The sequence below is a fragment of the Mustela nivalis genome (genome assembly GCF_964662115.1).
Source record: "Mustela nivalis genome assembly, chromosome: 5".
NCBI lineage: Eukaryota > Metazoa > Chordata > Mammalia > Carnivora > Mustelidae > Mustela > Mustela nivalis.
The window spans coordinates 24,127,524-24,139,721 of NC_139024.1; the positions used below are offsets into that span (position 1 = coordinate 24,127,524).

The 12,198-nt window shown below is 44.2% G+C and overlaps 1 protein-coding gene across 2 annotated transcripts in view; it reads right to left on the reverse strand.

Moving 5' to 3' along the window:
- SOBP (sine oculis binding protein homolog) overlaps window positions 1–12,198 on the reverse strand; it is a 156,584-nt gene that overhangs the window by 91,952 nt on the left and 52,434 nt on the right. The gene's annotated exons all lie outside the window — the stretch shown is intronic.

The following is a 12,198-nucleotide window of genomic DNA, read 5'->3' on the forward strand; positions in this document are numbered from 1 at the left end:
GGCACCCAGGCACCCCTGTTCTATGTTTATCTGATTCACAGAACAATCCTCGTACCAATAACAAAATGAGTGTACCAAGTACACTGTGCAAGATACACGTACATTTAATAAATGTTTTAGTAACAACAGAGAGACTAAGTCAAATGCTGGAGGTATGTGAACACTTTATAAGTCGTAACATGTCATATAAACGCATATTCTTATTAGCATTGCTACGTATAACATCACATCAATTCATTTCCTTTCATTATATAATACCTTCGGCCACAGCTTTTTAAACGATCAATTCTCAGAATTGCCAGATGAACATAGGTGTCCTGAGGTCTGACTGGGATTCTGATTCACCCAGGAAGAAAGAAGGTTCCAACCAGCTGGGTGCCTAAACCAGCTGAAAGATCTGTCCCAGCCGTTTATTTACATGCTACCTCGTCTTCCTGTGGAACCGTGACTCGCCTGCTCACGGTCTAGGTCAGTAGACAAGATTGTGCCACTTGCTTTGTCAGGCACAAATTAATGCAGTTGAACTGTGTAATTAATTCATGCCATTTTGTCAAGCCAAGTCACAAAGAAAGAATATTAGGAAACCACACCATTACCTCCTTGGATAGCTCTACACTGTGCTCAGTCATTTGCTCTCAGCTGCCGTGGATCCAAGTGGTCTCCAGAAAGTGTCCAAAGTGACAGAGTCATGCCGCTGTTGAGCACTGTGAGACTGCGGGGAAGCTGATTTGTGTGTCCGTGCTCCTAGGCCGGTGTAACAGAAAACCTTTGACTACATGAAGATTTGGGGTATTATGAGGTCCTTCAGCTTATCAAGGAAGAGCACTGATTTACTACATTAGCTTCAGAGGGTGCATTTCGGCCTTTTCCAAAGGACAAATCACTGAGCGGGATCGTTAGACCCACCCTTGCTTCGGGACCATCTCAGGACACCAGCTGCCTGTGCCTCACCATAACACCTCTATGATTTTAACAAGCAAAACCGCGGTCTGGCTTCCGTGACTTGCCACCAAATTCTCAGGTCAAGTGTAAACGCCTATCCCAGTGCACCCTCTGGCATGTTGGAGTCCTCATTAAAAAAACCTCCAAAAGTCTTCAACTGCGCCGATGGAAATATTTCCAAATCCTCTTATCCCCAACATAACAAATCCCATTGTTTATTAAATCTGATGTTTTGTAAATTGGATACGGCCTGGCTTACCGGGATGGAATATCCACCAAAACAACCCAAGAGAGTTCTTATGGAAAGACAAGCAAATCAGGAGAACCTCCTTCCGTGGTTAAGAAGACAATTCTAGGACGAGGAGACACAACAGTACCGCGAACCAATTACGGTTCTGTCTGGGTCATGTGCTATCTGTAGCAAAAAGAGGCAAGATGGCAGATGCCCTGGGTTATTTTAATTAATTTAATCATGTGACTAATTGGTCTCTGCTGGGTTTCTGTGGTAACTGCTTCCTAAGTGCTGATGGGCAATTGTGTTAAATGTAGCTTGGAATCCGCACGCAGGGCGTGTGCCTTTGGAGAGCTCCCGACCAGAGCCTTGCAGCTGCGCTCGCTTGGAAGGTGCCCTGCTGGGCCTCTGATTGTCTGACTGCGGCGCGCTCCCAGCTGCAGAGTCCTCTGGAAGCCGGCACTGCCTCCCTCTTCTCAAAGCCACTGCTCACCTAGCTACGGGGGCGCGAACTCACTGTGCACGCGGGAAAATGATCTCTGATCAAAGAATACCCAGGTTCGGCGAGGGTTTGGGGATTAGAGAAAGGCATCTGTAGGGAAGGGACACTGGAATGGGGAAGAGGAGGGAGGGCCGATGAAGGCTCCTCTTCTGTGAATAATACGCAGGCCCAGAAGCTAGCATGTGTTATTCATAGTTACCCAAACGATACTAATAAGCCATCCTTTTAAATGCCTTGCGGGGTTTAGCTTTTTTTTTTTTTTTTCCCTCATTCTCTTACAATGCCATCTCCTCCTTGTCACCGAGAAGGTGCGTGGGAGAACGGGTGGGTGGATGGCCAGTTTTAGAGCACAGTCTACTTCAGACAGATGGAAGGAAAATGACTTCCAAATTTTCTCATGAAGTGGGATATGTTTGTATTTGCGCAATGCATTCTAGCACCTGTGCAGAGAAAAAAATGTAATCACAGATTTCCCTCAGAAGGGGATTTAAAAAAAAAAAAAAAAAAGTAAAACCATTCACGGCAGCACAAAGATGCTGCTGTACTTGATCAATCCCTTCCATCTGTGGTCCCAGGCAGGCTCTCAAAAACAATAGTTTCTTCCCACCCCACCCCCACCCTGAAGAACAGGTCAGTGCTTGGACTATTCTAGAAACTCAAGAGAAACTGCTTTCCGAGATCCGTTCCTGTGTCTGTTGCAATGGCGGCATGAGTGATATTTTTCCCCCAGAGCAGCAGTGGGAGGCAATAGCTGGGTGGCGTTTCTTTTCCTTAACAAATGGCACAGTGACCCAAAGAAGCTATTGTGTGTCCCGTGTGTTCCCGGCTTCTGCAAAGGGGCAGCTCCAATGGACTCCAGCCTGTTTCCCTGCCCCCTCTCCACCACTCACAGACACAAAGCAACATCTAGGTAAATTGAGCTAAATTGGCTTCATCTAAAAATTTCACATTAGAGATGAACATTAAATGGGCTGACAGTTTACATTCCTTTAAGAGGTGGCAAGGAGTTCTGTTAAGCATTACAATGCATCTGACAGGACATCCAGGCAGCGAGCATTTAATCCAACATCTTGCTAAGACCCGGAACTTCCCCACATCTGTTATGTCTCTGTAATGCAAATGGAAGAATCTGTCCAGAACACCACCAGTTTCGTGGCTTTAATGACATCCATTTTGAGAAGTACCTGTCCATTCTAAGTATTGGACAAATTACTGAAAAATTGTGTCATTTGATTCTCAAGGTCTATATCCTGGAAGAAGCATCATTTCTGGCACTGAGGCAGAACTGCCCTCTCTCTTAATACTGGCAAGTTAATTATTGCATGCTTATTCTAAAAACCGGCCCGGGACGCCGAGCAGCACTACTCAATCCCTGGTCGTCTTCTTCTTTTTTTTTCTTTTTTTTTTTTTTTAAGATTTTATTTATTTGACAGACAGAGATCACAAGTAGGCAGAGAGAGAGGAGGAAGCAGGCTCCCCACAGAGCAGAGAGCCCGATGCGGGGCTCGATGCGGGGCTTGATCCCAGGATGCTGGGATCACGACCTGAGCCGAAGGCAGAGGCTTTAACCCACTGAGCCACCCAGGGGCCCCAATCCCTGGTCTTCTTGTACCGTCCTTACGCTGACCGATTTACAGCACACCTCCCCCATCCCACACCTCCATTCCAGGCTGCACACGTCAGAACACCACCCATGCTATATGTCTGGCTTAAAAGAAGGACCCCTGTTCAGAACAGCAGATGAGGAGTTTTCCCACATCCAATCACTCTCAGTTAGGATTTTAAATCTGAATTCAAGAGGTCAACGAATGAATTTCAGAAAGTCCATGAACCTATGAAACAATGTGTAAAATTTGTGTGTCTGTTTATTTCCTAGAGAAAAGGTCCACTCTCAACTTTTCTTCAGGTTATCCAAGGAGGCTATGATTCAAATCAGAGGTTATGAATGCCCTGCCCCAGGTCCCCAGTTTTCTCTGCTGGTTTCTGCCCACTCTCTACCTACCTTGTCTCTAATTTAGCTTACTGAATTATTGATATGTGAAAGCCTCAGCTATAATCTCTTTGTCAGCCTACTTTAAAACAGATTCAACCGTCTATCTATAGATGAATGAATAAAGAAGATATTTGTATACACACACACACACACACACACACACACACACACAGGAATATTATTCAGCCATAACAAAACAAAATCTTGTCATCTGCAACAACATGGATGGAGACAGAGGATAAAATGCTATGTGAAATAAGTCAGAGAAAGGCAAATATCACATGATTTCACTCCTATGGAATTTCAGAAATAAACTGAGAAAAAAAGAGACCAAAAACAGACTTTTTAAAATAGAGAACAAATTGGTGGTTTGCCAGAGGGCAGGTGGGTACGGGATGGATGAAACAGGTGTAGGGGATTAAGAGTAATCTAATAATGATGAGCGCGAGTAATGTACAGAATCGTTGAGTTACTCTACTGTACACCTGAAACTAATATTTACAATGTATATTAAGGGGCTCCTGGGTGGCTCAGTCGTTAAGTGTCTGTCTTTGGCTCAGGTCATGATCCCAGGGTGCTGGGATCGATCAAGCCCCACATCCGGCTCCCTGCTCAGCAGGAAGCCTGCTTCTCCCTCTCCCACTGTCCCCTGCTTGTGTTCCCTCTCTCACTGTCTCTGTCTCTGTCAAATAAATAAATAAAATCTTTATTTAAAAATGTACATTAAATATACTGAAATTAAAAGTAAAGTAAAAATAAGTAAATTCAACCATTCTCCTCAATAGCCAACTTGTACCTTCAAACAAGTTCCCTGATAGGGGCCAGTCCTTGGAAAGGAGAAGCCTCAGGCCAGGAATAGCAGCACAGTCCTACTGACCTACCGGACAAGCCTGGGCATCATCTCATTGACTGTGCCACGAACACCAGACCAAACATGGCAACAATCTATGTGCTGCCATTTAACTCCTCATCACCTTTGGCCCAAGGCTGAGAACTATAACAAAAAGCTGCGTGGGAAGCTGCTTCTCTTTCTTCAGTTCACCGCTCAGGCCCGTCTTCTGGGTCTGCTCTTCTTACCTGGCTCTCTTACCTAAGCTCCTTCCCCACCAAGTCACTTCTGCCTTCCTTTCCTTCATTTTCACTTGATACAAGAACTTGACGTAGCTCATTTTAAAATCTGAGCATTCCCTTTTACTGTCTGATCAATATCCTCACTGCCCCCGGTTCTCCATCAAGACAAATGCATACTTAAAAGCATATTACAAATGGGCAGCCATTGGCCATTTTAAGGGATAAATATGACTCCATTAACAGAGTCCACAATTAAAGTTTAGAAAAAACTAACAGAAATACCTCAGTTTAACTTGGTGAAATTGCAGAGTCAAAATCAAGGAGAATCCAATGGTAAGACCTTGAAGGCCCCCCATCCTACCATAATAATTACATTTAATACAAATCTCCCTATTCATCCAGTATTTTCAAGCTGGGTTCTCAGCCCATTAATGAGTCCCAACCAGCAACTTTTTAGTAAAATAGAGCAGAACAAAACAGAAAATACCAGACAGAGCACAACACGTTTAAAAAAAAAAAAAAAAAAGTATTATTTCAGGAAGCTTTTGGTTCAGTTCGTTTGTTTGTTTACTTTTTAGAGAAAGCGATAGAGAGTGTGAGCACCAACTGGGGGAAGGGTAGGGAAAGAGGAAGAGAGAGGGAATCTGCAGCAGACTCCCAGCTGAGCACAGAGCCTGACCTGGGGCTTGGTCTCCCGACCCTGAGATCATGACCTGAGCCAAAATCAAGAGTCAGCTGCAAACCGATTGAAGCCACCCAGATGCCCCACTTTTCGTTCAACTTTAAATGGATATACCCTCTTTTGCATATTCTAAAGCCTAAGCATTTTTCATATTTTAATACCTCTGAAATCGTGATGCGTTTTATAATTGTTGCCATCCAGGTTGCAGTTGTGACATAACTGCGTGAAAATCTTCTGTCGACACTTCCTAGCAAAATCAAGAAAATGCCAGCATTGAAGTGACTTAAGTAATAGGAAGTAGGGCAGGAGTGGGGGGGGGGGGTGCATGTGTACTAAATTACAAAGCAAAATGCATTTCTTACTCCAAGTTCTTGGCAAATAAAACTTTGAAAACTAGCATACTAAGCCCTTTTATGAAGTATGTATGTACACTTACTAAATAGTGCTATTCTAATGACAAAGAAGAGCTGTTTCTATCGCTCTTCGAGCTACTGCCATTACAACTCTCCTCCTGCCGCTTTCAGAGATCTCATGCTGATCACAGCACGGATGGTATCTGCCCCTTACTAGCTCTGAGGCCCCAGCAAGTCACCTCCCTTCTCAGGGCCACAGTTTTCTCATCTGTAACAGGAGGATGTTGGAGAAATTTTGTCACATCACTTTCAGCTCGAACAGTCCAGGAAGCACGCAGATACGCATCTAACTCTCAGCATGTTTGTCATGAGCTTTGTCTATATGTTCTCAACTTCTCGGCCTCCTTTAATCTCTTGCACATGTTTTCCTAAATACAACCTAAAGACCAAAGGACGTCCAAAATCAATTTTTTTCTGTCATGGGATATGGTTTTCAGCATTCCTAGAAAGTCTGTAATATTTTGAAATGTTATTACGGACCCTGGCCACTACAATAAGGCTTATACGTATGTTTTTTAACGTGCGACAAGTAGAACTCCCCTTCCTGACTCAGAGCCTTTAACTGCCTTGCCACCTTTTGCCTTTCTCCCGTCTGTCCCAATTCCGGAATTTGCATTTCAGTCCGCATCCTAGCATGTGCTCACTCATGCAGAGGAGCCTGGCCCCTGGGCTGGGGAAGTCACTCTACGGTCCCCAGCTGTCCTCATCCACATCTGTTCCGGCATGCCTCCTACCATATCATTTGCTTACTCGGCTGTCTCCCCTATTCAGCTGCGAGAGCCTTAGAGGCAGAAACCTCTCCTTTATTCATCTTTGTATCTCCAGGCACAGACTAACGCCCAGCATGCTGTGGGGGCTGAATAAATGGGTAAATGAATAAATGTGTGGAATGACATCTCCGTACAAGCACAGGAAAACTCATACCCTCGGATAGACATTCCTCTATCACACCTAGCAGAGTTTCTGGTTCATTCGCTGGGTGCACAGGATACACGGCTTTCTACCCATATATGCATTTCTGTGCTTCTCTCCAGCCTTTTACTTCCCCCAGTCTCTTCCAGTGTCCAGGCCCAAGCCAACAGTGATGGGTGCAGATCCCTGATCTGCCAGGCAGTAGCTCCTGAAAGGGAGCTGGGTGACAGCATCAGGACCCAAGAGCAAGAAGGAAACAGCCAACTTCCTTCCCATCTCCCCTGGGAGCCAGCTTGGCATTCCAGGTTGAAGGAAGGGGAAGCAGGGGGAGTGGGCCATGGGTGCCGGGCTGCCCAGGAGGGAGTGAGGCCTATCTCTTCATGTCTCCTCCCGTGCACAGCTGGTTTAGGGCAACACAGTGATGGCTACCTCTTGCTGGGCCCCTGTATGGCCCCGGAGAATACAGAGGACAGGGGCTAACTGTGATAACTACTTTGATATAGGTTTTATTCCATACATCATCCATCCATGTCCCTACATACACAAGGAGAGAGAAATTGAAGTCCAAATCGTCATTCCCAACCCCTGACCAAGCGTTAAGCCAAATAGCGAGGCCCCAGGGACACCGAACATCTTGCTGAATTGCACAATCATAAAGAATTACATTTAACTGGTATTTATTAAGTGCCAAATGGTTGCATCAGCAATGTAAAGGAAGTGAAAAAAGCAGAATGAAAGAGAAAGGGAGTCTGCTGGTTGGGGTTCAGAAGCGTTAATTTAAGCTTACCTCTTAAGTTTACTTTTGTGCACTTTAATTTTCCCCTCTCATCACATTTAATAGGGCATACCATGTAAAACATCTAAATTGTTCATCCAACTCTTCCTGAATTTCTAGTTAATTCTGGTTGTCTTGATTTAGGCTTCAACAAATACAGATAATCTCTCTGAGCTCCATCCCTGGTATAGGGCTTCAGAGCATACATCTTCATAATTAATCCTCTGGGGTTTTCTGCTTTTGATTCAGTCTCTAAGTCAAGTTCAATGCTCTGGAATTTGGGAAGCCAACATTATTCATTTCTACTTATTAAGCAACTCAGGACATAGGAAAATGAAAAAGATATCCCCGGTACAGGCTTTCTCGGGTACCAACAGGCCATAAGATGGGGGAATTCTTTATTTCGTTTGCGGTCAGTATTGACTTGAGTATCAGGTTTGAAGTTCTATGCGGTTTACAGTCGTGGTATGTGCTGCCTTCACAGTTGATTCACAAAGTCCTCGTCCTCTGATGCACCCTTCACGGTGCTACTTTAACCAGACGCAGGAAGTCGTCAAACTAAATCACAGACCTGGGATGTGAGTCTACATTCTCTCTCTCCCCTCTACCTGCATCACCCCTTCCCCGGAGCATGCCTCATCGGCTGTGCAATGCACTACAGGAGGGAAATGTTTTCCCAGCCCAGAAACTCATCAACTTGAACCCTGAAGCATGACATCTGAATTCCTTACTGCAAGAGCAGGAGCAGCTCACAACTGCTGTACACGATCATTAACAACCTGCTTGCATTTCCAGGGCTGCCTCTGTGGATTAATATATGCACTACCTACTAAACCATCTGCCACGGAGTCTGACCCGGTCTTTCTCCATGGTGGCCAACTGCAAAGGTTACCCTAAGTGTTAAGAGGCAGGGTACACTTTCATTGTATTTATCTTCACCAATTCTTTAGTTTTATTATTGGTTCTTTGGTCCCCATCAGTGTACCTTTTCAGGCTCTTTGCATCCCATCTTTGTATAGTCCGGAGCCTAATAAAAATATATTTAATCCTCTATGTCAACTCTTTCAAAGTTCAGCATTAGCCTTTTATAAAACTCAGGTTAAAGGAGGATGAACTACACATTTCCTGCGAAGGTGGGACAAAGCTTATTGTTTGGCATACTTTTGTCCACTGTAAAAAACTATCTTTAAAGCAAACATCTAAATGCCTTTTTTTTTTTTTTTTTTTTTAAAGACTAGGCAAGGAACACAATTGAAGCCCATTCAAACCAAACCAAGTTCCCCTCTCTGGGGATGCTGAGAGCCAGCCTGTATCAGTGAGTATGAGGATTGAATGTTTTTGTCCTCTTGTGCTAGCTGACAGCTCAGTGAATGGAATTGCATCTGATGTCAGGTTACCTCATTATATTCATATATTTGTAGAGCAGGGTTTGGTGCTGGGGGGGGGGCGGGGGAGCTGGGAGGAGGTAATCCCCTGTGGTTTTTCAAATGAAAGCAACTTAGAAAAAGTAGCAAACTTCCCTTCCTTCCTGTCATCTACTTCCAAATAAGCAGTGTATTAAGTGACACTATTCCTAATATAAACCCCTGGGACAGTATGCTATTAATTTATGTGTACTCTGAGGAATATCATCCACTCCTTACCCAGGTTCTTAATCCAAGGTAAGGCTTTATTCCTGGCCTTCAGTTATTTCTTTTCCTCAAGGGTCTCTTTGGAGGGAGTCAGCCAAACTCTAAGTGAATTATTTGGATTTTTAAAAATCCAAACAACTTACCTTACTTTTTGCAAGGCTACATTTAGTCATCTTTTTTTTTTTTAAGGTTTATATTGAAATGCTAACTCAAGACACAAATACTGTTTTGTTTTGTTTTGTTGTTTTGTTTTGTTCTCAGAGGAGGGTTCTCAAATGACAGCCCTGCACACTGTGCGCTGTTAGTGTTCTTTTTCGGAACCTGACTTCTCTCCCAGTTAGGATAAAGGAAACTCACCAACCTCAAACCAGGAGAGTTTCTATTTAAGCATATGTGTGTGTCCGTGCATGTGGACAGGAGCATACGTGAAGGTGTGTGCTCGAGGCACTGAAAGAAGAGGCTGGAGGACCTCCCACCACAATGATTTCGTACTTACAGGGATGCTTACGATGTTTTAGTGGTACCGGAAGCAACATCATACCTGACTTCCTTCACATGCTTTGGGTCTTCTGACTAGGGGCGCTTAAGCGTCTCAGATTTGGTCCAGCTCCTTTTCCTTGGAGGCCCAACTTACAAATTTAAGTCACATCAAATCCCTATAAACACTGCCACACCTCAAAAGGACAGGACAGGATGCCACACCCACCCTCCACATACGCCATCTTTGTCTTCCAGGGCTTTCTAATCTCCTTAGAGCACAGCCCCCAACACCCAATGTATGGAAGCACGCTGTGTGTTTTCGCACTTTCTGGCTGCTTTCTGAGATGTCATCTGTGTGTCCTCTCCATTCCCCATTGGTCTTTAACATGTCTTCCGAGTTGCCAGAGACAGATTTTTCACTTTTCAAAAGGATGCCTTTTTCGTACTAATAAAACTTTCATACTTGTCTGCTTAATCACGCCAGCTTTACTGTCCCCTTTTTACTTTTTTGTTTTTGGCTCAGAGGTATATGAACCATCTGTGCCTCTAAAACAGTTTGCTTAAATAGCCTCCAGGCAGATTTTATGGTTTTTAAGTTTTTTACTTTAACCTTCAGCCTGCTGTTAGCCATTTTCATCACAGTTTTAAAATCAGCCTCTTTTGGAAACGACTGTCACTATATGCGGTTCTCAGAAGTTACTGGAACTGGAGAAGGGGCCACTGACTCCAGCTGAATTGTACCGTGGTGCCCATCCCCCATCACCTGAGGCAGGAGCAGGTATGGTTAGGCTCGGGGAGGGTCATCCCCTCTAGCGGGCATCCTGAAAAGTGACGCAGAGACCCCCCATTTTGAATATCCGTGTCCACACCACCCAGTTGAGACCCATGAAAATAAAATCTGAACCGCCTACCTGCCTATTTATTCATCACCACATTTCTATGGGATGGTCATCGCGACCCTAGGCTGAAACAAAGAATACAGAGAAAGGGAGGAGAATTCTTTCCTTCCCGCCACACCATTGTGCCCTGAGAATCGTCCTCTGTTATTTGCTGGCAGACCTGCTGTTCAGTTCCCATTTTATCACAGTTATCTAGTCTGGGGACCTGGGCATCAGTAAGTGTTCCTCTATCCCGAGATTTATCACCCAAACTTCCTGTCTACTCTCGCATTAATGTTACATACGTCTATAGTTCTCTTTATATATAATAAAACCACGTCTCTTCCCACACCCAGAGGGAGGTGGGGAGATGGGCAGGATCTGCCCTTTCTCCGGCTCTTTCCATCAAAAAATAGCTTACTCCATTTAATTTCAATCATCCAACCATATTTGTCAAACACTAATTATTTTCTTCCCCCAAATCAGTGCATTTTCACCCAATCTTTTCTCTGCTGTTATTGTTCTTTCCTGATACATTCGATAATAAAAACACTTAGGGTCTTAGAGTTATTATTCTTATTCTTATTATTTATTTACAAAATGCTGCTACCCTCAGGAGCTCCAGGCTGTCAAAATACTCCCTGAAATAAATTAGTAATATTGTGCCTAGTCCACCATCCATGAAGCAGAGTGAAAAGTCAAGGAAGGCAGAAGCTAGTAGGCAAGCAGCAAATCCCCAAGGGTTGGTAGGAATGAATGAGTGAATGAATGAATGAACAAAGACAGAAACAAATGGATCAATGGGATTATTGTTCCAGGGAACATCTGTTTGTTTTCTTGTTTATAGGTTAATGATCCATTCCCTCACAAAGAACTTGAAATTAGCAAAAAAAAATAGCAGATCAGGGTCAGGTTCTAGATCATGCTGCTGTATCCTCTTCCCAGAGAGCTCTTCCATCCCCTTTCTCCCCTCCTTCACATCTGTTCATCTTTTGAATTTTAGTGAAAGCCCTACTACTTCCTCAGGGAAGCTTCCAGGTCTCCTGGCTAATCAAATCTCCCTGTCGGAGGCCCTCACAGCACGGTGCCCACACACTCACAGCACTTGACACAGTGACAATTTCACATCTGTGTTATTATGTAAATAAATGTCTGCCTTCCACCGCTTCATGAGGGCAGGAACCGGTTCTCATTGTCCGTTGGAACGCCAACGACTAGCACAGTGCCTGGCACATAGTACCTGCTCAAGAAATCTTTGCTTAATAAATATATAGATAAATTAATAACTTGCAAGTTGCGGCCTTCAAGGTCTCTTCTCCTTCTGCTACCTGAACTTGATGCATTCAGCCTCAGACTACATCACAATTTGTTTGAACATTCTCCACTCCCTACTGTTCAGCAGGCACAGTTTTCAGCCACAGAGAAAGCTTAAATATGTGGCAGGCAGGCTCACCTTTGATGTGTAACTGCAGCCTCACCCAGTCCCAGGTATCGGCCTACCCATATCCAATACAGTCCTTGGCCAACATCTGGCCACTCCCACTGGTGGAACTATTTATTGTGCTATCTGCTCTTCTAATAGTACCACTGTTCCTCTTCATAAATAAGCATATCTAACAGCCAAACACAATCCCTTCATCTTAGTTCCATGCAATCACATATTCTATGGGGTCCAAAAAGAAGAGAA